Source organism: Oncorhynchus nerka, linkage group LG1, assembly GCF_034236695.1.
Source record: "Oncorhynchus nerka isolate Pitt River linkage group LG1, Oner_Uvic_2.0, whole genome shotgun sequence".
Classification (NCBI taxonomy): Eukaryota; Metazoa; Chordata; class Actinopteri; order Salmoniformes; family Salmonidae; genus Oncorhynchus; species Oncorhynchus nerka.
In genome coordinates, this window is record NC_088396.1 from 55681908 (window position 1) to 55704377 (window position 22470).

At 47.3% G+C, this 22470-nt stretch overlaps 1 protein-coding gene across 1 annotated transcript in view; it reads left to right on the forward strand.

Annotated features, from left to right (window-relative positions):
• raph1a (Ras association (RalGDS/AF-6) and pleckstrin homology domains 1a) overlaps window positions 1-22470 on the forward strand; it is a 230720-nt gene that overhangs the window by 40090 nt on the left and 168160 nt on the right. The window contains 1 exon segment of the mRNA XM_065019679.1: window positions 1304-1366. The gene's annotated coding sequence lies outside the window, so the exon portion shown is untranslated.

A 22470-nucleotide genomic window follows, 5' to 3' on the forward strand; every position in this document is an offset into this window, starting at 1 on the left:
TGTGTGGGTGGGTCTGAGAGCTAACCTGAGCTGCCTGTGTGGGTGTGGTCTGTGAGGTGCCTGTGTGGGTGTGGTCTGAGAGCTAACCTGAGCTGCCTGTGTGGGTGTGGTCTGTGAGGTGCCTGTGTGGGTGTGGTCTGAGAGGTGCCTGTGTGGGTGGGTCTGAGAGCTAACCTGGGCTGTCGGTCATGTCATTGGAGAGAGAAAGCTCGTCTCTCTCTGTTACTGTTAGGATTGAGTATGTGGGAAATTCCACAGTAATGGAATTACCCCGAAACACCTTTAAAACAAAAATCATAGATTTCAAAGTTGAACAAACCGTCCGACTCTATAGTGTCGTTAACGGCTGTGGAGCGGTTTTGTTATTTATTTTCATGGCTCTTGGCCTTGAGCCTTCAGAGACGATGTCTGGTTTCTCCGTTTAGACAAAACATTCTGCAGACAGAGATACTGGTCTGTCATGGTCCCCTGTTTGTATGTATGTAGCAGACAGAGGTACTGGTCTGTCATGGTCCCCTGTTTGTATGTATGTATGTAGCAGACAGAGGTACTGGTCTGTCATGGTCCCCTGTGTGTATGTATGTAGCAGACAGAGATACTGGTCTGGCATGGTCCCCTGTTTGTATGTATGTAGCAGACAGAGATACTGGTCTGTCTGGTCCCCTGTTTGTATGTATGTAGCACACAGAGATACTGGTCTGTCTGGTCCCCTGTTTGTATGTATGTAGCAGACAGAGATACTGGTCTGGCATGGTCCCCTGTTTGTATGTATGTAGCAGACAGAGATACTGGTCTGTCTGGTCCCCTGTTTGTATGTATGTAGCAGACAGAGATACTGGTCTGTCTGGTCCCCTGTTTGTATGTATGTAGCACACACATACAGTACCAGTCAAAAGTTTGGACACACCTACTCATTCCAGGGTTTTTCTTTATTTGTACTATTATTCTACATTGTAGAATAATATTGAAGACATCAAAGCTATGACATAACACATATGGAATCATGTAGTTGCCACCCTTTGCCTTGATGACCGCTTCGCCCACTCTCACGCATTCTCTCAACCAGCTTCATGAGGCAGTCACCTGGAATGCATTTCAATTAACAGTCTTACCCTTTTTTTTTGTAATAGGCACTTGGCAGACATTATGCAAATCAAATATGTCTGCAGTAACCGTTAGATGTAGCTGAGTCAGCAGAAAGCAGAGGGGGGGGAGTGGATTGATATTCAGTGTTGAATCCACATGAATTCTTGTTCTGCAGTCTGAAATAATGTTCTTTCCTTCCTTCTTTTTTAACCATCAGGGTTGTTTCCTGCCTGACCTTAGTGGGCGGTGAGCTTGGCTGGCTAGCTATACTACACCGAAGGTAAGAACTGTAGTAGTACTTATTCTATACTCAGTCGCACACAGACGTTCACACGGACACACACAATCCAACCATGGCCCATCTGTCGTACTATTTCCATACCTGTAACGTTACGCCCATATCACTTTGCTCTTTACGGGATATTTCCACTCTGAAGGGTGGAAGGGTAGAATCATTTGGAGGCTCTTCCTAAAGCCTTAGCCAACCCCACAGTAACAGTACACCGAGTCTGTGTCCCAAGTGGCACCCTATTGTCTATATGGCCCTATGGCCCCCTGGGAAAAGTAGTGCACTATAATAGGGACAAGTGTGACATTTGGGATGCATCCCAATAAATGAAATCCCCAACAGAAACAGGGCAGGTCCAGGAACCTCCAGACTCACGCTCTAGATAACTGTTACTGTGGTTTGAAGTGGTGTTGTGTGTGACGTATGGTAACCAGGCTAGACTGCAGTAGTTGGTTTGGTGGGTGTTGCCCTGTTGCTGTGAAGTAGTGCTGTATGGTAACCAGGCTAGACTGCAGTAGTTGGTTTGGTGGGTGTGGCTGTGTTCCTGGAAGCAGAGATGAGTGTAGCCGTCTGCCTGTGCCTGGGAAGGACTACTGCTATCACTGACTGGATTGCAGTTCTTCTTTGCTCTCTGCTGTGTTTGTCTGAAGCACCATTGTCATTACTGTAGCCCCAGTCACCTGACCAGCTTCGTCACCCATCAATCCATCCCTAGCCCCCAGAACCGATTCAGGCTTAACCACACCGCCAGAGACGGCTCCGTAGGGCTAGAGACGGCTCCGTAGGGCCAGAGACGGCTCCGTAGGGCCAGAGACGGCTCCGTAGGGCCAGAGACGGCTCGTAGGGCCAGAGACGGCTCCGTAGGGCCAGAGACGGCTCCGTAGGGCCAGAGACTGCGCCGTAGGGCCAGAGACTGCGCCGTAGGGCCAGAGACGGCGCCATGGAGGCAGCTCTACAAGGTCAGCACGGTAGTGTGGGTGAACAGGATGCAGAGGAAGCTACAGTAGGAAATCTCCTGTTGCTACTGGAGCCAGACTGTTAGGGGACCGGATGCAGGGGATGCTACAGTAGGAAATCTCCTGTTGTTACTGGAGCCAGAGACTGTTAGGGGACCGGATGCAGGGGATGCTACAGTAGGAAATCTCCTGTTGCTACTGGAGCCAGAGACTGTTAGGGGACCGGATGCAGGGGATGCTACAGTAGGAAATCTCCTGTTGCTACTGGAGCCAGACTGTTAGGGGACCGGATGCAGGGGATGCTACAGTAGGAAATCTCCTGTTGCTACTGGAGCCAGAGACTGTTAGGGGACCGGATGCAGGGGAAGCTACAGTAGCAAATCTCCTGTTGCAACAGGATCATTCCTAGTAACACTACACCTGTTAGGCCTGTTATCTAATTAAGTGATAATGCCTGAGAAGCCGGTGAAGCCGTCCCTCGACTTTGTCTCGGACCTCCTAACACCCGTGCCAATATATCCTCCTAACACCAGCTTCTTGGACCTAACACCCGTGTCAATATATCCTCCTAAAACCGGCTTCCAGGACCTAACACCCGTGCCAATATATCCTCCTAACACCGGCTTCCAGGACCTAACACCCGTGCCAATATATCCTCCTAAAACCGGCTTCCAGGACCTAACACCCGTGCCAATATATCCTCCGAACACCCGTGCCAATATATCCTCCTAACACCAGCTTCTTGGACCTAACACCCGTGTCAATATATCCTCCTAAAACCGGCTTCCAGGACCTAACACCCGTGCCAATATATCCTCCTAACACCGGCTTCCAGGACCTAACACCCGTGCCAATATATCCTCCTAAAACCGGCTTCCAGGACCTAACACCCGTGCCAATATATCCTCCGAACACCCGTGCCAATATATCCTCCGAACACCCGTGCCAATATATCCTCCGAACACCCGTGCCAATATATCCTCCGAACACCCGTGCCAATATATCCTCCGAACACCGGTGCCAATATATCCTCCGAACACCCGTGCCAATATATCCTCCGAACACCGGCTTCCAGGACCTAACACCCGTGCCAATATATCCTCCTAACACCGGCTTCCAGGACCTAACACCCGTGCCAATATATCCTCCGAACACCGGCTTCCAGGACCTAACACCCGTGCCAATATATCCTCCTAAAACCGGCTTCCAGGACCTAACACCCGTGCCAATATATCCTCCTAACACCGGCTTCCAGGACCTAACACCCGTGCCAATATATCCTCCTAACACCGGCTTCCAGGACCTAACACCCGTGCCAATATATCCTCCGAACACCGGCTTCCAGGACCTAACACCCGTGCCAATATATCCTCCTAAAACCGGCTTCCAGGACCTAACACCCGTGCCAATATATCCTCCTAACACCGGCTTCCAGGACCTAACACCCGTGCCAATATATCCTCCTAACACCGGCTTCCAGGACCTAACACCCGTGCCAATATATCCTCCTAAAACCGGCTTCCAGGACCTAACACCCGTGCCAATATATCCTCCTAACACCGGCTTCCAGGACCTAACACCCGTGCCAATATATCCTCCTAACACCGGCTTCCAGGACCTAACACCCGTGCCAATATATCCTCCTAACACCGGCTTCCAGGACCTAACACCCGTGCCAATATATCCTCCTACCACCGGCTTCCAGGACCTAACACCCGTGCCAATATATCCTCCTAACACCGGCTTCCAGGACCTAACACCCGTGCCAATATATCCTCCTAAAACCGGCTCAGAGGGCATTATCACTTTTATACAACGGGTTGCCAACATATATTTAAATAATGATTTCCATATTTTCATTACAACATTTTATTTTGATTAATTTATTCATACTATTTCATCCTTCCACAAGATATAATCCCGACAAATCTAGGGTTGTCTACCCATGCCGGCTGGTTGTTAGTTCCATCAGAGTCGTTCAGTCTTTTAATTTCTTTTCCCCCCTGTATATGTGGACGTGACCCAGTCGTTCGTTCTAAATGTTCCATTGCCATACTGGCTGGCAACGTTCTTATCCCTTGCCTGCTAGCCATCTACAGCTAACTTAGTCTCGTCAACGTTCTTATCCCTCGCCATCTACAGCTAACTTACAGTCACGTCATCAGTCTTATCCCTTGCCTGCTAGCCATCTACAGCTAACTTACAGTCACGGTAACGTTCTTATCCCTTGCCTGCTAGCCATCTACAGCTAACTTACAGTCACGTCAACGTTCTTATCCCTCGCCTGCTAGCCATCTACAGCTAACTTACAGTCACGTCAACGTTCTTATCCCTCGCCTGCTAGCCATCTACAGCTAACTTACAGTCACGTCAACGTTCTTATCCCTTGCCTGCTAGCCATCTACAGCTAACTTACAGTCACGTCAACGTTCTTATCCCTTGCCTGCTAGCCATCTACAGCTAACTTATAGTCACGTCAACGTTCTTATCCCTCGCCTGCTAGCCATCTACAGCTAACTTACAGTCACGTCAACGTTCTTATCCCTTGTCTGCTAGTCATCTACAGCTAACTTACAGTCACGTCAACGTTCTTATCCCTTGCCTGCTAGCCATCTACAGCTAACTTACAGTCACGTCAACGTTCTTATCCCTTGTCTGCTAGTCATCTACAGCTAACTTAGTCACGTCAACGTTCTTATCCCTTGCCTGCTAGCCATCTACAGCTAACTTACAGTCACGTCAACGTTCTTATCCCTTGTCTGCTAGCCATCTACAGCTAACTTACAGTCAAGTCAACGTTCTTATCCCTTGTCTGCTAGCCATCTACAGCTAACTTAGTCACGTCAACGTTCTTATCCCTTGTCTGCTAGCCATCTACAGCTAACTTACAGTCCTGTCAACGTTCTTATCCCTTGCCTGCTAGCCATCTACAGCTAACTTACAGTCCTGTCAAACAGTGTAGACAGAACTACAGTAGCTGTGTTTTCTTTAAGCTGTTTTCTAGAGACATTTTATTTGGATACATTCGTAACAGTGAGCTAATGAGACGTGATTTCGCCTGGCATACAAAATGTGCTCTCTCATCATTACACTGTTGTTCAGGGGAGCTAGCCAACAACACAGCTAACACAATCACTTGAGATTGAAGCTGGAAAGACGGCAAACTAGCTGCACGTAGTTTCGTTTAACCTGTGTATCCATAAAAATGATGCTGATTCATGATTTTGACCGGCTGAGAAAAGCTGCCTGCCTGTCTGTCTCATCCCAACATGGTCCTTACTATGGGACATAATAACCTGCCCAGGGACTGCAGTTGAAAATTTGCCAGCTGCCTAAAACCTTTTACTGAAACGTTGATTAATGTCCACTGTCCCTGTTAAAAATAAACTCAAACATCTGGAACTTGAATTTGGATATTGAAACAATGTTGCAAATGTAGGAGGGACACTTTTTATACAGTCCGCTTACATCACAGGTGGGTCTAATCCTGAATTCTGATTGGTTAAAAAAATATATATTTAAAAAAAAAATCACATTCATACATCTATGACATTAAAATGCATTTTTTATTATTATTATTATTTTTTTTTAACCAATCAGAATTCAGGATTAGACCCACCCGTTGTGTAAGGGGTCAGGGAGCATAATAGGCTTTCCATCATGACTCAAATACGAATTCATGAAACATTATTTTTGGAGAAAGAATATCAGGATAAATTTCTGTAAATTATATCATAAATAGGACTGGTGGAGTTATGTCACACATGCAGTTAGTGCAGACATGTCCATATTTAGCATCTAAAATTACAACCAACTAATTGCAGCATTACTGCAAAAAATGGCAGGTGGGAAGGTGAGGAATATGACCCAAAATGGAGGAGGAAAGGGGAGAAGGTGAGGAATCTGACCCAAAATGGAGGAGGAAAGGGGAGAAGGTGAGGAATCTGACCCAAAATGGAGGAGGAAAGGGGAGAAGGTGAGGAATCTGACCCAAAATGGAGGAGGAAAGGGGAGAAGGTGAGGAATCTGACCAAAAATGGAGGAGGAAAGGGGAGAAGGTGAGGAATCTGAACAAAATGGAGGAGGAAAGGGGAGAAGGTGAGGAATCTGACCCAAAATGGAGGAGGAAAGGGGAGAAGGTGAGGAATCTGACCCAAAATGGAGGAGGAAAGGGGAGAAGGTGAGGAGTCTGACCCAAAATGGAGGAGGAAGGGGGAGAAGGTGAGGAATCTGACCCAAAATGGAGGAGGAAAGGGGAGAAGGTGAGGAATCTGACCCAAAATGGAGGAGGAAAGGGGGAGAAGGTGAGGAATCTGACCCAAAATGGCTAAAGAAAAATAAATAGATATGAATATAATACATATACCAGTTTAATTTAAGGACAAAACAATTTACAGCTGTACCTTGCAGTTTGCAAAATAGTTGGGAGGAAATGTTGGATGTACTGATTCCATGGCACATGGTTTATGAACTAATACACGTTTTTCTATTTCAATTATTATACTAAATTCTTGCGAAGAGACGATAATTAATTTATTTAACCTTTATTTAACTAGGCAAGTCAGTTAAGAACAAATTCTTATTTACAATGACGGCCCTACCAGAAGGCCTCCTGCAGGGGATGGGACCCTGGGATATTAAAAAAATATAGAAATACAATATAAATATAGGACAAAATGCACATCACAACGAGAGACACTACATAGAGACCTAAGACGGCAACATAGCAAGGCAGCAACACATGACAACAACATGGCAGCAACACATGACAACAACATGGCAGCATCACGTGACAACAACATGGTAGCAACACGACAACAACATGGTAGCAACACAACATGACAACATGGTAGCAGCACAACATGACAACAACATGGTAGCAGCACAACATGACAACAACATGGTAGCAACACAACATGACAACATGGTAGCAACACTACAACAACATGGTAGCAACACAACATGACAACAACATGGTAGCAACACAACATGACAACAACATGGTAGCAACACGACAACAACATGGTAGCAACACAACATGACAACAACATGGTAGCAACACAACATGACAACAACATAGTAGCAACACAACACGACAACAACATGGCAGCAGCACAACATGACAACATGGTAGCAACACAACATGACAACATGGCAGTAGAAACACAACAACATGGTAGCAACACAGCATGACAACAACATGGTAGCAACACAACATGACAACAACATGGTAGCAACACAGCATGACAACAACATGGTAGCAGCACAACATGACAACAACATGGCAGTAGCAACACAACAACAACATGGTAGCAACACAACATGACAACAACATGGTAGCAACACAACATGACAACAACATGGTAGCAGCACAACACGGTAGCAGCACAACATGACCACATGGTAGCAGCACAACATGACAACATGGTAGCAGCACAACATGACAACATGGTAGCAACACAACATGACAACAACATGGTAGCAACACAACATGACAACAACATGGTAGCAACACAGCATGACAACAACATGGTAGCAACACATGACAACAACATGGTAGCAACACAACATGACAACAACATGGCAGTAGCAACACAACAACAACATGGCAGTAGCAACACAACATGACAACAACATAGTAGCAACACAACATGACAACAACATGGTAGCAACACGACAACAACATGGTAGCAGCACAACATGACAACATGGTAGCAATACAACATGACAACATGGTAGCAACACAACATGACAACAACATGGTAGCAACACAACATGACAACAACATAGTAGCAACACAACATGACAACAACATGGTAGCAACACAGCATGACAACAACATGGTAGCAACACAACATGACAACAACATGGTAGCAACATGACAACAACATGGTAGCAGCACAACATGACAACATGGTAGCAGCACAACATGACAACAACATGGTAGCAACACAACATGGTAGCAACACATGACAACAACATGGTAGCAGCACAACATGACAACAACATGGTAGCAACACAACATGGCAGCAACACATGGTAGCAACACGACAACAACATGGTAGCAACACAACATGACAACAACATGGTAGCAACACAACATGACAACAACATAGTAGCAACACAACATGACAACAACATGGTAGCAACACGACAACAACATGGTAGCAGCACAACATGACAACATGGTAGCAGCACAACATGACAACATGGTAGCAACACAACATGACAACAACATGGTAGCAACACATGACAACAACATGGTAGCAACACAACATGACAACAACATGGTAGCAACACAGCATGACAACAACATGGTAGCAACACAGCATGACAACAACATGGTAGCAACACAACATGACAACAACATGGTAGCAACACAACATGACAACAACATGGCAGTAGCAACACAACACATGACAACAACAACATGGCAGCAACACATGAAAACAACAACATGGCAGCAACACAACATGACAACAACATGGCAGCAACACATGAAAACAACATGGCAGCAACACAACATGACAACAACATGGTAGCAACACAGCATGACAACATGGTAGCAACACAGCATGACAACAACATGGTAGCAACACAACATGACAACATGGTAGCAACACAGCATGACAACAACATGGTAGCAACACAGCATGACAACAACATGGTAGCAACACAGCATGACAACAACATGGTAGCAACACAGCATGACAACAACATGGTAGCAACACAACACGATAACAACATGGTAGCAACACAACACAACAACATGGCAGCAACACATGACAACAACAACATGGCAGCAACACAACATGACAACAACATGGTAGCAGCACAACATGACAACAACATGGTAGCAACACAACATGACAACAACATGGCAGCAACACATGACAACAACAACATGGTAGCAACACAAGAACAACATGGTAGCAACACAACATGACAACAACATGGTAGCATCACAACATGACAACATGGTAGCAACACATCAAATCAAATCAAATTTTATTTGTCACATACACATGGTTAGCAGATGTTAATGCGAGTGTAGCGAAATGCTTGTGCTTCTAGTTCCGACAATGCAGTGATAACCAACAAGTAATCTAACTAACAATTCCAAAACTACTGTCTTATACACAGTGTAAGGGGATAAGGAATATGTACATAAGGATATATGAATGAGTGATGGTACAGAGCAGCATACAGTAGATGGTATCGAGTACAGTATATACATATGAGATGAGTATGTAGACAAAGTAAACAAAGTGGCATAGTTAAAGTGGCTAGTGACATAAGAATGCAGTCGATGATCTAGAGTACAGTATATACATATGCATATGAGATGAATAGTGTAGGGTAAGTAACATTATATAAGGTAGCATTGTTTAAAGTGGCTAGTGATATATTTACATCATTTCCCATCAATTCCCATTATTAAAGTGGCTGGAGTTGGGTCAGTGTCAATGACAGTGTGTTGGCAGCAGCCACTCAATGTTAGTGATTGCTGTTTAACAGTCTGATGGCCTTGAGATAGAAGCTGTTTTCAGTCTCTCGGTCCCAGCTTTGATGCACCTGTACTGACCTCGCCTTCTGGATGATAGCGGGGTGAACAGGCAGTGGTTCGGGTGGTTGATGTCCTTGATGATCTTTATGGCCTTCCTGTAACATCGGGTGGTGTAGGTGTCCTGGAGGGCAGGTAGTTTGCCCCGGTGATGCGTTGTGCAGACCTCACTACCCTCTGGAGAGCCTTACGGTTGAGGCGGAGCAGTTGCCGTACCAGGCGGTGATACAGCCCGCCAGGATGCTCTCGATTGTGCATCTGTAGAAGTTTGTGAGTGCTTTTGGTGACAAGCCGAATTTCTTCAGCCTCCTGAGGTTGAAGAGGCGCTGCTGCGCCTTCTTCACGACGCTGTCAGTGTGAGTGGACCAATTCAGTTTGTCTGTGATGTGTATGCCGAGGAACTTAAAACTTGCTACCCTCTCCACTACTGATCCATCGATGTGGATAGGGGGTGTTCCCTCTGCTGTTTCCTGAAGTCCACAATCATCTCCTTAGTTTTGTTGACGTTGAGTGTGAGGTTATTTTCCTGACACCACACTCCGAGGGGCCCTCACCTCCTCCCTGTAGGCCGTCTCGTCGTTGTTGGTAATCAAGCCTACCACTGTTGTGTCGTCCGCAAACTTGACGATTGAGTTGGAGCGTGCATGGCCACGCAGTCGTGGGTGAACAGGGAGTACAGGAGAGGGCTCAGAACGCACCCTTGTGGGGCCCCGTGTTGAGGATCAGCGGGGAGGAGATGTTGTTGCCTACCCTCACCACCTGTGGGCGGCCCGTCAGGAAGTCCAGTACCCAGTTGCACAGGGCGGGGTCGAGACCCAGGGTCTCGAGCTTGATGACGAGCTTGGAGGGTACTATGGTATTGAATGCCGAGCTGTAGTCGATGAACAGCATTCTCACATAGGTATTCCTCTTGTCCAGGTGGGTTAGGGCAGTGTGCAGTGTGGTTGAGATTGCATCGTCTGTGGACCTATTTGGGCGGTAAGCAAATTGGAGTGGGTCTAGGGTGTCAGGTAGGGTGGAGGTGATATGGTCCTTGACTAGTCTCTCAAAGCACTTCATGATGACGGAAGTGAGTGCTACGGGGCGGTAGTCGTTTAGCTCAGTTACCTTAGCTTTCTTGGGAACAGGAACAATGGTGGCCCTCTTGAAGCATGTGGGAACAGCAGACTGGTATAGGGATTGATTGACATGACAACAACTACATGGTAGCAACACAACAACAACATGGTAGCAACACAACATGACAACAACATGGTAGCAACACAGCATGACAACAACATGGTAGCAACACAACATGATAACAACATGGTAGCAACATGACAGCAACATGGTAGCAACACAACATGACAACAACATGGTAGCAACATGACAACAACACGGTAGCAACACAACATGACAACAACACGGTAGCAACACAACATGACAACAACACGGTAGCAACACAACATGACAACAACACGGTAGCAACACAACATGACAACAACACGGTAGCAACACAACATGACAACAACACGGTAGCAACACAACATGACAACAACATGGTAGCAACACAACATGACAACAACATGGCAGCAATACAACACGACAACAACATGGTAGCAACACATGACAACAACATGGTAGCAACACATGACAACAACATGGTAGCAACATGACAACAACATGGTAGCAACATGACAACAACATGGTAGCAACACAACATGAAAACAACATGGCAGCAACACAACATGGCAGCAACACAACATGACAACATGGCAGCAACACAACATGGCAGCAACACAACATGACAACAACACAACATGACAACAACATGGTAGCAACACAACATGACAACAACACAACATGACAACAACATGGTAGCAACACAACATGACAACAACACAACATGACAACAACATGGCAGCAACACAACATGGCAGCAACACAACATGACAACAACATGGTAGCAACACAACATGACAACAACATGGCAGCAACACAACAGAGATAGATGGGAGGGGTTGAGGGGAGCTGATGGATGGGACTGGATGGTGTTCAGAGATAGATGGGATGGGTTTAGGGGAGCTGAAGGATGGGACTGGATGGTGTTCAGAGATAGATGGGAGGGGTTGAGGGGAGCTGAAGGACTGGATGGTGTTCAGAGATAGATGGGAGGGGTTGAGGGGAGCTGATGGCTGGGACTGGATGGTGTTCAGAGATAGATGGGAGGGGTTGAGGGGAGCTGAAGGACTGGATGGTGTTCAGAGATAGATGGGAGGGGTTGAGGGGAGCTGATGGATGGGACTGGATGGTGGTCAGAGATAGATGGGAGGGGTTGAGGGGAGCTGATGGATGGGACTGGATGGTGGTCAGAGATAGATGGGAGGGGTTTAGGGGAGCTGAAGGACTGGATGGTGTTCAGAGATAGATGGGAGGGGTTTAGGGGAGCTGAAGGACTGGATGGTGTTCAGAGATAGATGGGAGGGGTTGAGGGGAGCTGAAGGACTGGATGGTGTTCAGAGATAGATGGGAGGGGTTGAGGGGAGCTGAAGGGACTGGATGGTGTTCAGAGATAGATGGGAGGGGTTGAGGGGAGATGAAGGATGGGACTGGATGGTGTTCAGAGATAGATGGGAGGGGTTGAGGGGACATGAAGGACTGGATGGTGTTCAGAGATAGATGGGAGGGGTTGAGGGGAGATGAAGGACTGGATGGTGTTCAGAGATAGATGGGAGGGGTTGAGGGGAGCTGAATGATGGGACTGGATGGTGTTCAGAGATAGATGGGAGGGGTTGAGGGGAGCTGAAGGACTGGATGGTGTTCAGAGACAGATGGGAGGGGTTGAGGGGAGCTGAAGGGACTGGGACTGAAAAACAAAAGATAACTCATGTAAAATATACTGTCTGTGAAATGTTTGTAGTAGAAAGTGTAAGCCTAACTATTGTTGTTCGTTTACTCCAATTAGTGGAGGGGGGGGGGGGGGGGTAGGGTTAGGGGACAAGAATAAAGAAGGAACATTTATAAAAATATCCATCTAATCTATCCAATCTATCATCTAATATATCTATCTATGAAAATGATGCAGAAAATAATTTGGATTGTGGCTTCTATCTGCAATATTAAAGCTGACCTACTGCTAAAAACATCCAAATCAGATCTTTATGAAGTCAGAATATACAACACAATGAAACACACACACCCACACACACACCCACACACACACACACACACACACACACTACAATGGCTTCTGGGCACTGCTCTTCGGGATGACGACATGGGGCTGGAGGCAGGAAGTGATGGAATGATGTCATCAGACCCTAAGGACGTTGGCTAATGGAGGGCGGGAAGTCGGCCCTTTTATTCTCCTTGTCCTAGTTGTGTTCACTCGTCCCCCCGTCCTCCCTCATCCCCGATTCAGTTCTCTTACATTTCACTCTGCTGTTCTGCCCTGACTCTGTGGAGGAGTAAGGAGAGAGAGGGAAAGGCTAGCAGAGTGGGGTTAGAGGGAAAGGCTAGCAGAGTGGGGTTAGAGGGAAAGGCTAGCAGAGTGGGGTTAGAGGGAAAGGCTAGCAGAGTGGGGTTAGAGGGAAAGGCTAGCAGAGTGGGGTTAGAGGGAAAGGCTAGCAGAGTGGGGTTAGAGGGAAAGGCTAGCAGAGTGGGGTTAGAGGGAAAGGCTAGCAGAGTGGGGTTAGAGGGAAAGGCTAGCAGAGTGGGGTTAGAGGGAAAGGCTAGCAGAGTGGGGTTAGAGGAAAGGCTAGCAGAGTGGGGTTTGAGGGAAAGGCTAGCAGAGTGGGGTTAGAGGAAAGGCTAGCAGAGTGGGGTTAGAGGGAAAGGCTAGCAGAGTGGGGTTAGAGGGAAAGGCTAGCAGAGTGGGGTTAGAGGGAAAGGCTAGCAGAGTGGGGTTAGAGGGAAAGGCTAGCAGAGTGGGGTTTGAGGGAAAGGCTAGCAGAGTGGGGTTAGAGGGAAAGGCTAGCAGAGTGGGGTTAGAGGGAAAGGCTAGCAGAGGGGTTAGAGGGAAAGACTAGCAGAGTGGGGTTAGAGGGAAAGGCTAGCAGAGTGGGGTTAGAGGGAAAGGCTAGCAGAGTGGGGTTTAGAGGGAAAGGCTAGCAGAGTGGGGTTAGAGGGAAAGGCTAGCAGAGTGGGGTTAGAGGGAAAGGCTAGCAGAGTGGGGTTAGAGGGAAAGGCTAGCAGAGTGGGGTTAGAGGGAAAGGCTAGCAGAGTGGGGTTAGAGGTAAAGGCTAGCAGAGTGGGGTCAGAGGGAAAGGCTAGCAGAGTGGGGTCAGAGGGAACGGCTAGCAGAGTGGGGTCAGAGGGAAAGGCTAGCAGAGTGGGGCTAGAGGGGAAGGCTAGCAGAGTGGGGCTAGAGGGGAAGGCTAGCAGAGTGGGGCTAGAGGGAAAGGCTAGCAGAGTGGGGCTAGAGGGAAAGGCTAGCAGAGTGGGGCTAGAGGGAAAGGCTAGCAGAGTGGGGCTAGAGGGAAAGGCTAGCAGAGTGGGGCTAGAGGGAAAGGCTAGCAGAGTGGGGTTAGAGGGAAAGGCTAGCAGAGTGGGGTTAGAGGGAAAGGCTAGCAGAGTGGGGTTAGTAATTCTGTTGCTCAGTGAATTATGAGTGTCCCAAATGGATCCCTATTTCCTGTGTTGCTCTACTTTAGACCAGAGCCCTAGGGGGAATACGGTGCCACTACTTTAGACCAGAGCCCTAGGGGGAATACGGTGCCACTACTTTAGACCAGAGCCCTAGGGGGAATACGGTGCCTCTACTTTAGACCAGAGCCCTAGGGGGAATACGGTGCCACTACTTTAGACCAGAGCCCTAGGGGGAATACGGTGCCACTACTTTAGACCAGAGCCCTAGGGGGAATACGGTGCAACTACTTTAGACCAGAGCCCTAGCGGGAATACGGTGCCACTACTTTAGACCAGAGCCCTAGGGGGAATACGGTGCCACTACTTTAGACCAGAGCCCTAGGGGGAATACGGTGCCACTACTTTAGACCAGAGCCCTAGGGGGAATACGGTGCCTCTACTTTAGACCAGAGCCCTAGGGGGAATACGGTGCCACTACTTTAGACCAGAGCCCTAGGGGGAATACAGTGCCATTTGGTAGGGAGGAAACTGGGAACAATAACCTGGCAGAGACAGGCTAGCTAGCAGAGTGGGGCCTTGCCTTTTGGTGTTGGTTGGATAGACTTCAGCTCCATCAAAACTAATTCAGGCCCGGGGTTCAGCCTGTCTGAGTTGGCTCTGGAGCGCTCCTGGATGGCTGGTAGACTAATGTGGCCCATTATTGTGTGGACATTAGTCGTATTTGTGTTTACTCCGGCTAGGGAGAGCACAACCATGTCAATCAGTTTGTCTGACGGCATACTGGAGTGGTATTGAACAAGTGGCATTAGCCTTTGAAGGCCAGGCAGAGGAAGTGATATTGAACCAGCTAAACTACAATGAATGTACACAGAGTGTACAAAACATTAGGAACACCTTTTGCCCTCAGAACAGCCTCAATTCGTCAAGTTTCTCGTATGTTTCAAGAATGGTCCACCACCCAACCCAAAGGATATCCAGCCAACTGGACACAACTGTGGGAAAGCATTGGAGTCCATATGGGCCAGCATCCCTGTGGAACGCTTTCAACACCTTATAGAGTCCGTGTCCCCGACGAATTGAGGCTGTTCTGAGGGGAAAAGGGGGTGCAACTCAATATTAGGAAGGTGTTCTTAATGTTTTGTTCTGTCTGAACTGAAGGCCCGTCAGAGGGGTTTAGGTTGAGACAGTGTTACAGTATTGAGTCCGGTAGTCATCTGAAGGCAGAGAGAGGCAAGGAGAGGGCTCAGGCATTGACAAAGTGGTATCGAACCAGCTTCTGCAGTACATGTATGTCTGAACGGCTCACCAGGCAGCGACAGGAAAAGGGTTTAGTGGCTTTCGATTTCTGGGAATAACTGGTGTCCTTGAGACAGTGGAGGAGACAGATTCACCCCTGTAACCTATACTACAAGGCCAAGAACTTCTGTAGTGTGTGGGGGACATTTTTCCCCAGTTTCGATCTTGTCTCATTGCTACAACTCCCCAACGGACTCGGAAGAGGCGAAGGTCGAGTCATGCGTCCTCCGGTACGACCCCACAAACCTTCTTAACACCCATCTGCTTAACCCGGAAGCCAACTGCACCAATGGGTCGAAGGAAACACCGTTTAGCCTGCAGGCACCCAGTTCGCCACAAGGAGTCGCTAGAGCTTGATAAACAAGTAAGAACAGAACTCTGCTATCATATCGCAGAACTCTGCTATCATATACTCTGCTATCATATCGCAGAACTCTGCTATCATATCGCAGAACTCTGAGTTAGAAAATCCCACTAGACATGTCCATGCTAAACATACTGGGTTAGCCCCATGCTCAACATACTGGGTTAGCCCCGTGCTCAACATACTGGGTTAGCCCCGTGCTCAATATACTGGGTTAGCCCCGTGCTCAACATACTGGGTTAGCCCCATGCTCAACAGACTCTCCAGTGCGTGATAAAACTAGTGTACACATGCCTCTACTGGATATTGATTGCACACACCCAGTTGATTCAATTCTGAAATATCCAGAGAATAATTTCTCTCTCTCTCTATTACTGTAAGTGCACCATGTCTGACTCGTTGGTCTAAGTGCATTATGATCTACAGCTTGTCAATATCAAGCTCAGGCTTTTCCTTTCTCAGAGTCTATACGACTAGAGTCCTACTGTGTTTCTGTGACTGTTTTGGTTTAGACATGATACATGGGCACCTGATGACAGGACCTGAATACACCTACACCTTTTTACACCTAAACTGTGTTCGAATCCTCATACTAACCCCACTAACTGTACTATTTGTGATGTTAATTGAGTATATAGTATGCTTATTGGTCATAGTGTGGATATAGTTAGTATGCCAAAAGTTCCCAGATGTTGTATTTATTTATTTATTTTTTATTTTTTATTTCACCTTTATTTAACCAGGTAGGCTAGTTGAGAACAAGTTCTCATTTGCAACTGCGACCTGGCCAAGATAAAGCATAGCAGTGTGAACAGACAACACAGAGTTACACATGGAGTAAACAATTAACAAGTCAATAACACAGTAGAAAAAAAATGGGCAGTCTATATACAATGTGTGCAAAAGGCATGAGGAGGTAGGCGAATAATACAATTTTGCAGATTAACACTGGGGTGATAAATGATCAGATGGTCATGTACAGGTAGAGATATTGGTGTGCAAAAGAGCAGAAAAGTAAATAAATGAATAAAAAAACAGTATAAAAACAGTATGGGAATGAGGTAGGTGAAAATGGGTGGGCTATTTACCAATAGACTATGTACAGCTGCAGCGATCGGTTAGCTGCTCGGATAGCTGATGTTTGAAGTTGGTGAGGGAGATAAAAGTCTCCAACTTCAGCGATTTTTGCAGTTCATTCCAGTCACAGGCAGCAGAGTACTGGAACGAAAGGCGGCCAAATGAGGTGTTGGCTTTAGGGATGATCAGTGAGATACACCTGCTGGAGCGTGTGCTACGGATGGGTGTTGCCATCGTGACCAGTGAACTGAGATAAGGCGGAGCTTTACCTACCATGGACTTGTAGATGACCTGTAGCCAGTGGGTCTGGCGACGAATATGTAGCGAGGGCCAGCCGACTAGAGCATACAAGTCGCAGTGGTGGGTGGTATAAGGTGCTTTGGTGACAAAACGGATGGCACTGTGATAGACTGCATCCAGTTTGCTGAGTAGAGTGTTGGAAGCCATTTTGTAGATGACATCGCCGAAATCGAGGATCGGTAGGATAGTCAGTTTTACTAGGGTAAGCTTGGCGGCGTGAATGAAGGAGGCTTTGTTGCGGAATAGAAAGCCGACTCTTGATTTGATTTTCGATTGGAGATGTTTGATGTGAGTCTGGAAGGAGAGTTTGCAGTCTATCCAGACACCTAGGTACTTATAGATGTCCACATATTCAAGGTCGGAACCATCCAGGGTGGTGATGCTAGTCGGGCATGCGGGTGCAGGCAGCGATCGGTTGAAAAGCATGCATTTGGTTTTACTCGCGTTTAAGAGCAGTTGGAGGCCACGGAAGGAGTGCTGTATGGCATTGAAGCTCGTTTGGAGGTTACATAGCACAGTGTCCAATGACGGGCCGAAAGTATATAGAATGGTGTCGTCTGCGTAGAGGTGGATCAGGGAATCGCCCGCAGCAAGAGCAACATCATTGATATATACAGAGAAAAGAGTCGGCCCGAGAATTGAACCCTGTGGCACCCCCATAGAGACTGCCAGAGGACCGGACAGCATGCCCTCCGATTTGACACATTGAACTCTGTCTGCAAAGTAATTGGTGAACCAGGCAAGGCAGTCATCCGAGAAACCGAGGCTATTGAGTCTGCCGATAAGAATATGGTGATTGATAGAGTCGAAAGCCTTGGCGAGGTCGATGAAGACGGCTGCACAGTACTGTCTTTTATCGATGGCGGTTATGATATCGTTTAGTACCTTGAGCGTGGCTGAGGTGCACCCGTGACCGGCTCGGAAACCAGATTGCACAGCGGAGAAGGTACGGTGGGATTCGAGATGGTCAGTGACCTGTTTGTTGACTTGGCTTTGTGTATTGCACAAACCAACATCTAAACTATACAAGCGGTGGACACTATTTCTGTTCTTTGTGGGCCCATAATGCAATGCTTCAGAAAATTGCCGTGGCTTTACAACATTTTCCGATTTATTCAGCCGAAGTCTGACGAGAGCGGATACAAATTCATTGCTTTAACTGATTGCTCAACATTTTCTTAACATTTGTCAATGTAATTACTTTTCAAATAAGTTACCTTACACGTTTATGTTGGCTGACTATTTGTTAGCTACGCTGTCCTTTTGAATCGCGTAGCATATCATTACAGCAGTATGTACCGGTATGTTAGCTACGCTGTCCTTATGAACCACATAGCATATCATTACAGCAGTATGTACCGGTATGTTAGTTAGCTACGCTGTCCTTTTGAACCGCATAGCATATCATTACAGCAGTATGTACCGGTATGTTAGTTAGCTACGCTGTCCTTATGAACCACATAGCATATCATTACAGCAGTATGTACTGGTATGTTAGTTAGCTACGCTGTCCTTTTGAACCGCATAGCATATCATTACAGCAGTATGTACTGGTATGTTAGTTAGCTACGCTGTCCTTATGAACCACATAGCATATCATTACAGCAGTATGTACCGGTATGTTAGCTACACTGTCCTTTTGAACCACATAGCATATCATTACAGCAGTATGTACTGGTATGTTAGTTAGCTACGCTGTCCTTATGAACCACATAGCATATCATTACAGTAGTATGTACTGGTATGTTAGTTAGCTACGCTGTCCTTATGAACCACATAGCATATCATTACAGCAGTATGTACTGGTATGTTAGTTAGCTACGCTGTCCTTATGAACCACATAGCATATCATTACAGCAGTATGTACTGGTATGTTAGTTAGCTACGCTGTCCTTATGAACCGCATAGCATATCATTACAGCAGTATGTACCGGTATGTTAGCTACGCTGTCCTTTTGAACCGCATAGCATATCATTACAGCAGTTGCTTGTATATACCGGTATGTTAGCTAGCTACCTAACGTTAGTTAGCTAGCTAATATATCGAAATTGCCAGTGTATTAACTTTTATATGCTATCTAACTAACTTGACTTGATTATTCACGTCATTCTTAGCTTTAGATAAGTGTTATAGTCGTTGTGCATTCTCAGTGGACATTGTTAATGAAGTCGCACGATGTCTAGCTTGTCATTTGTTAGCTATGCTAGTAATAAGTTGCATAGCAACAGCATTAACCTCTGGTAGACGGGCGAAGCGCTGGTAACTGCTTTCAATACACTTTGTATCTCTCATTTACTTATGTGTTTCCTTCATTTTGGTAGTTATCTACCTGTACAACGCCAGGACCAATGTATTTTCAGTCAGTCCATGTTCCACCATGTCCTCCTCCTCCAGACCTGACGCTGTATTCATAATTCAATTCCATTACTCCTCTATACTCCCCTCAGACTTAGCAGTGGTACGTACCCTGATGACAATAGATTCGAGACCTTGTCAGTCAGTAAATGTAACATGCTCTCCTCAGTGAAGCGCAAGTAGTATGAATTCCCTGACTTCTGCAGAGGCGGAGTCACTGTAAATATGCTCTACGGCCCACTGCAGTCGTGGGCTTATCCATGCACCTTTTTGAATGCTCTGCATGTATAATCCGACTTTTGCCGTAGTGGCTGTAGAAACATTTACTACGATACGGCCACTGCAGAAGTCAGGGCTTTGCTGAGCAGAGCTGTTGTACAGGACTTCCTGCCCTCACCTACCGTCCACCGGTCATGTCAATGCGGAGCTATACGGAGCCCTCCGCATTGTTACAACATGTAGGCGGCGCGGTACGGAACTCAATTTGGCCTCCGCATGGCAATTGCTTCACACCCATCCATACGGCGCGTCCATTTTCAGATCAAATGTGCTTTTAGCCTCACTCCCCTTCTTGGACTGTGCAGTGGATTAGTCTCTGCCTCTGCAGTGGATTAGTCTCTGCCATCCCTGCTGCCCCTGCAGTGGATTAGTCTCTGCCATCCCTGCTGCCTCTGCAGTGGATTAGTCTCTGCCATCCCTGCTGCCTCTGCAGTGGATTAGTCTCTGCCATCCCTGCTGCCTCTGCAGTGGATTAGTCTCTGCCCCTGCAGTGGATTAGTCTCTGCCATCCCTGCTGCCTCTGCAGTGGATTAGTCTCTGTCATCCCTGCTGCCTCTGCAGTGGATTAGTCTCTGCCATCCCTGCTGCCTCTGCAGTGGATTAGTCTCTGCCATCCCTGCTGCCTCTGCAGGGGATTAGTCTCTGTCTCTGCAGTGATTAGTCTCCACCTCTGCAGTGGATTAGTCTCTGCCTCTACAGTGGATTAGTCTCTGCCTCTACAGTGGATTAGTCTCTGCCTCTACAGTGGATTAGTCTCTGCCTCTGCAGTGGATTAGTCTCTGCCTCTGCAGTGGATTAGTCTCTACCTCTACAGTGGATTAGTCTCTGCCATCCCTGCTGCCTCTGCAGGGGATTAGTCTCTGCCTCTACAGTGGATTAGTCTCTGCCTCTACAGTGATTAGTCTCTGTCTCTGCAGTGGATTAGTCTCTGCCATCCCTGCTGCCTCTACAGTGGATTAGTCTCTGCCATCCCTGCTGCCCCTGCAGTGGATTAGTCTCTGCCTCTGCAGTGGATTAGTCTCTGCCTCTGCAGTGGATTAGTCTCTGCCTCTGCAGTGATTAGTCTCTGCCTCTGCAGGGGATTAGTCTCTGCCATCCCTGCTGCCCCTGCAGTGGATTAGTCTCTGCCTCTGCAGTGGATTAGTCTCTGCCTCTGCAGTGGATTAGTCTCTGCCTCTGCAGTGGATTAGTCTCTGCCATCCCTGCTGCCTCTGCAGTGGATTAGTCTCTGTCTCTGCAGTGGATTAGTCTTTGCCTCTACAGTGGATTAGTCTCTGCCTCTACAGTGGATTAGTCTCTGCCTCTACAGTGGATTAGTCTCTGCCTCTACAGTGGATTAGTCTCTGCCTCTACAGTGGATTAGTCTCTGCCTCTACAGTGGATTAGCCTCTGCCTCTGCAGTGGATTAGTCTCTGCCTCTACAGTGGATTAGTCTCTGCCTCTACAGTGGATTAGTCTCTGCCTCTGCAGTGGATTAGTCTCTGCCTCTGCAGTGGATTAGTCTCTGCCTCTGCAGTGGATTAGTCTCTGCCTCTGCAGTGGATTAGTCTCTGCCATCCCTGCTGCCTCTGCAGGGGATTAGTCTCTGCCTCTACAGTGGATTAGTCTCTGCCTCTACAGTGATTAGTCTCCACCTCTGCAGTGGATTAGTCTCTGCCATCCCTGCTGCCTCTGCAGTGGATTAGTCTCTGCCTCTACAGTGGATTAGTCATTTACATTTACATTTAAGTCATTTAGCAGACGCTCTTATCCAGAGCGACTTACAAATTGGTGCTTTCACCTTATGACATCCAGTGGAACAGCCACTTTACAATAGTGCATCTAGGTCTTTTAAGGGGGGTGAGAAGGATTACTTTATCCTATCCTAGGTATTCCTCAAAGAGGTGGGGTTTCAGGTGTCTCCGGAAGGTGGTGATTGACTCCGCTGTCCTGGCGTCGTGAGGGAGTTTGTTCCACCATTGGGGGGCCAGAGCAGCGAACAGTTTTGACTGGGCTGAGCGGGAACTGTACTTCCTCAGTGGTAGGGAGGCGAGCAGGCCAGAGGTGGATGAACGCAGTGCCCTTGTTTGGGTGTAGGGCCTGATCAGAGCCTGGAGGTACTGAGGTGCCGTTCCCCTCACAGCTCCATAGGCAAGCACCGCGGTCTCTGCCTCTGCAGTGGATTAGTCTCTGCCATCCCTGCTGCCTCTGCAGTGGATTAGTCTCTGCCTCTGCAGTGGATTAGTCTCTGCCTCTACAGTGGATTAGTCTCTGCCTCTGCAGTGGATTAGTCTCTGCCTCTACAGTGGATTAGTCTCTGCCTCTGCAGTGGATTAGTCTCTGCCTCTACAGTGGATT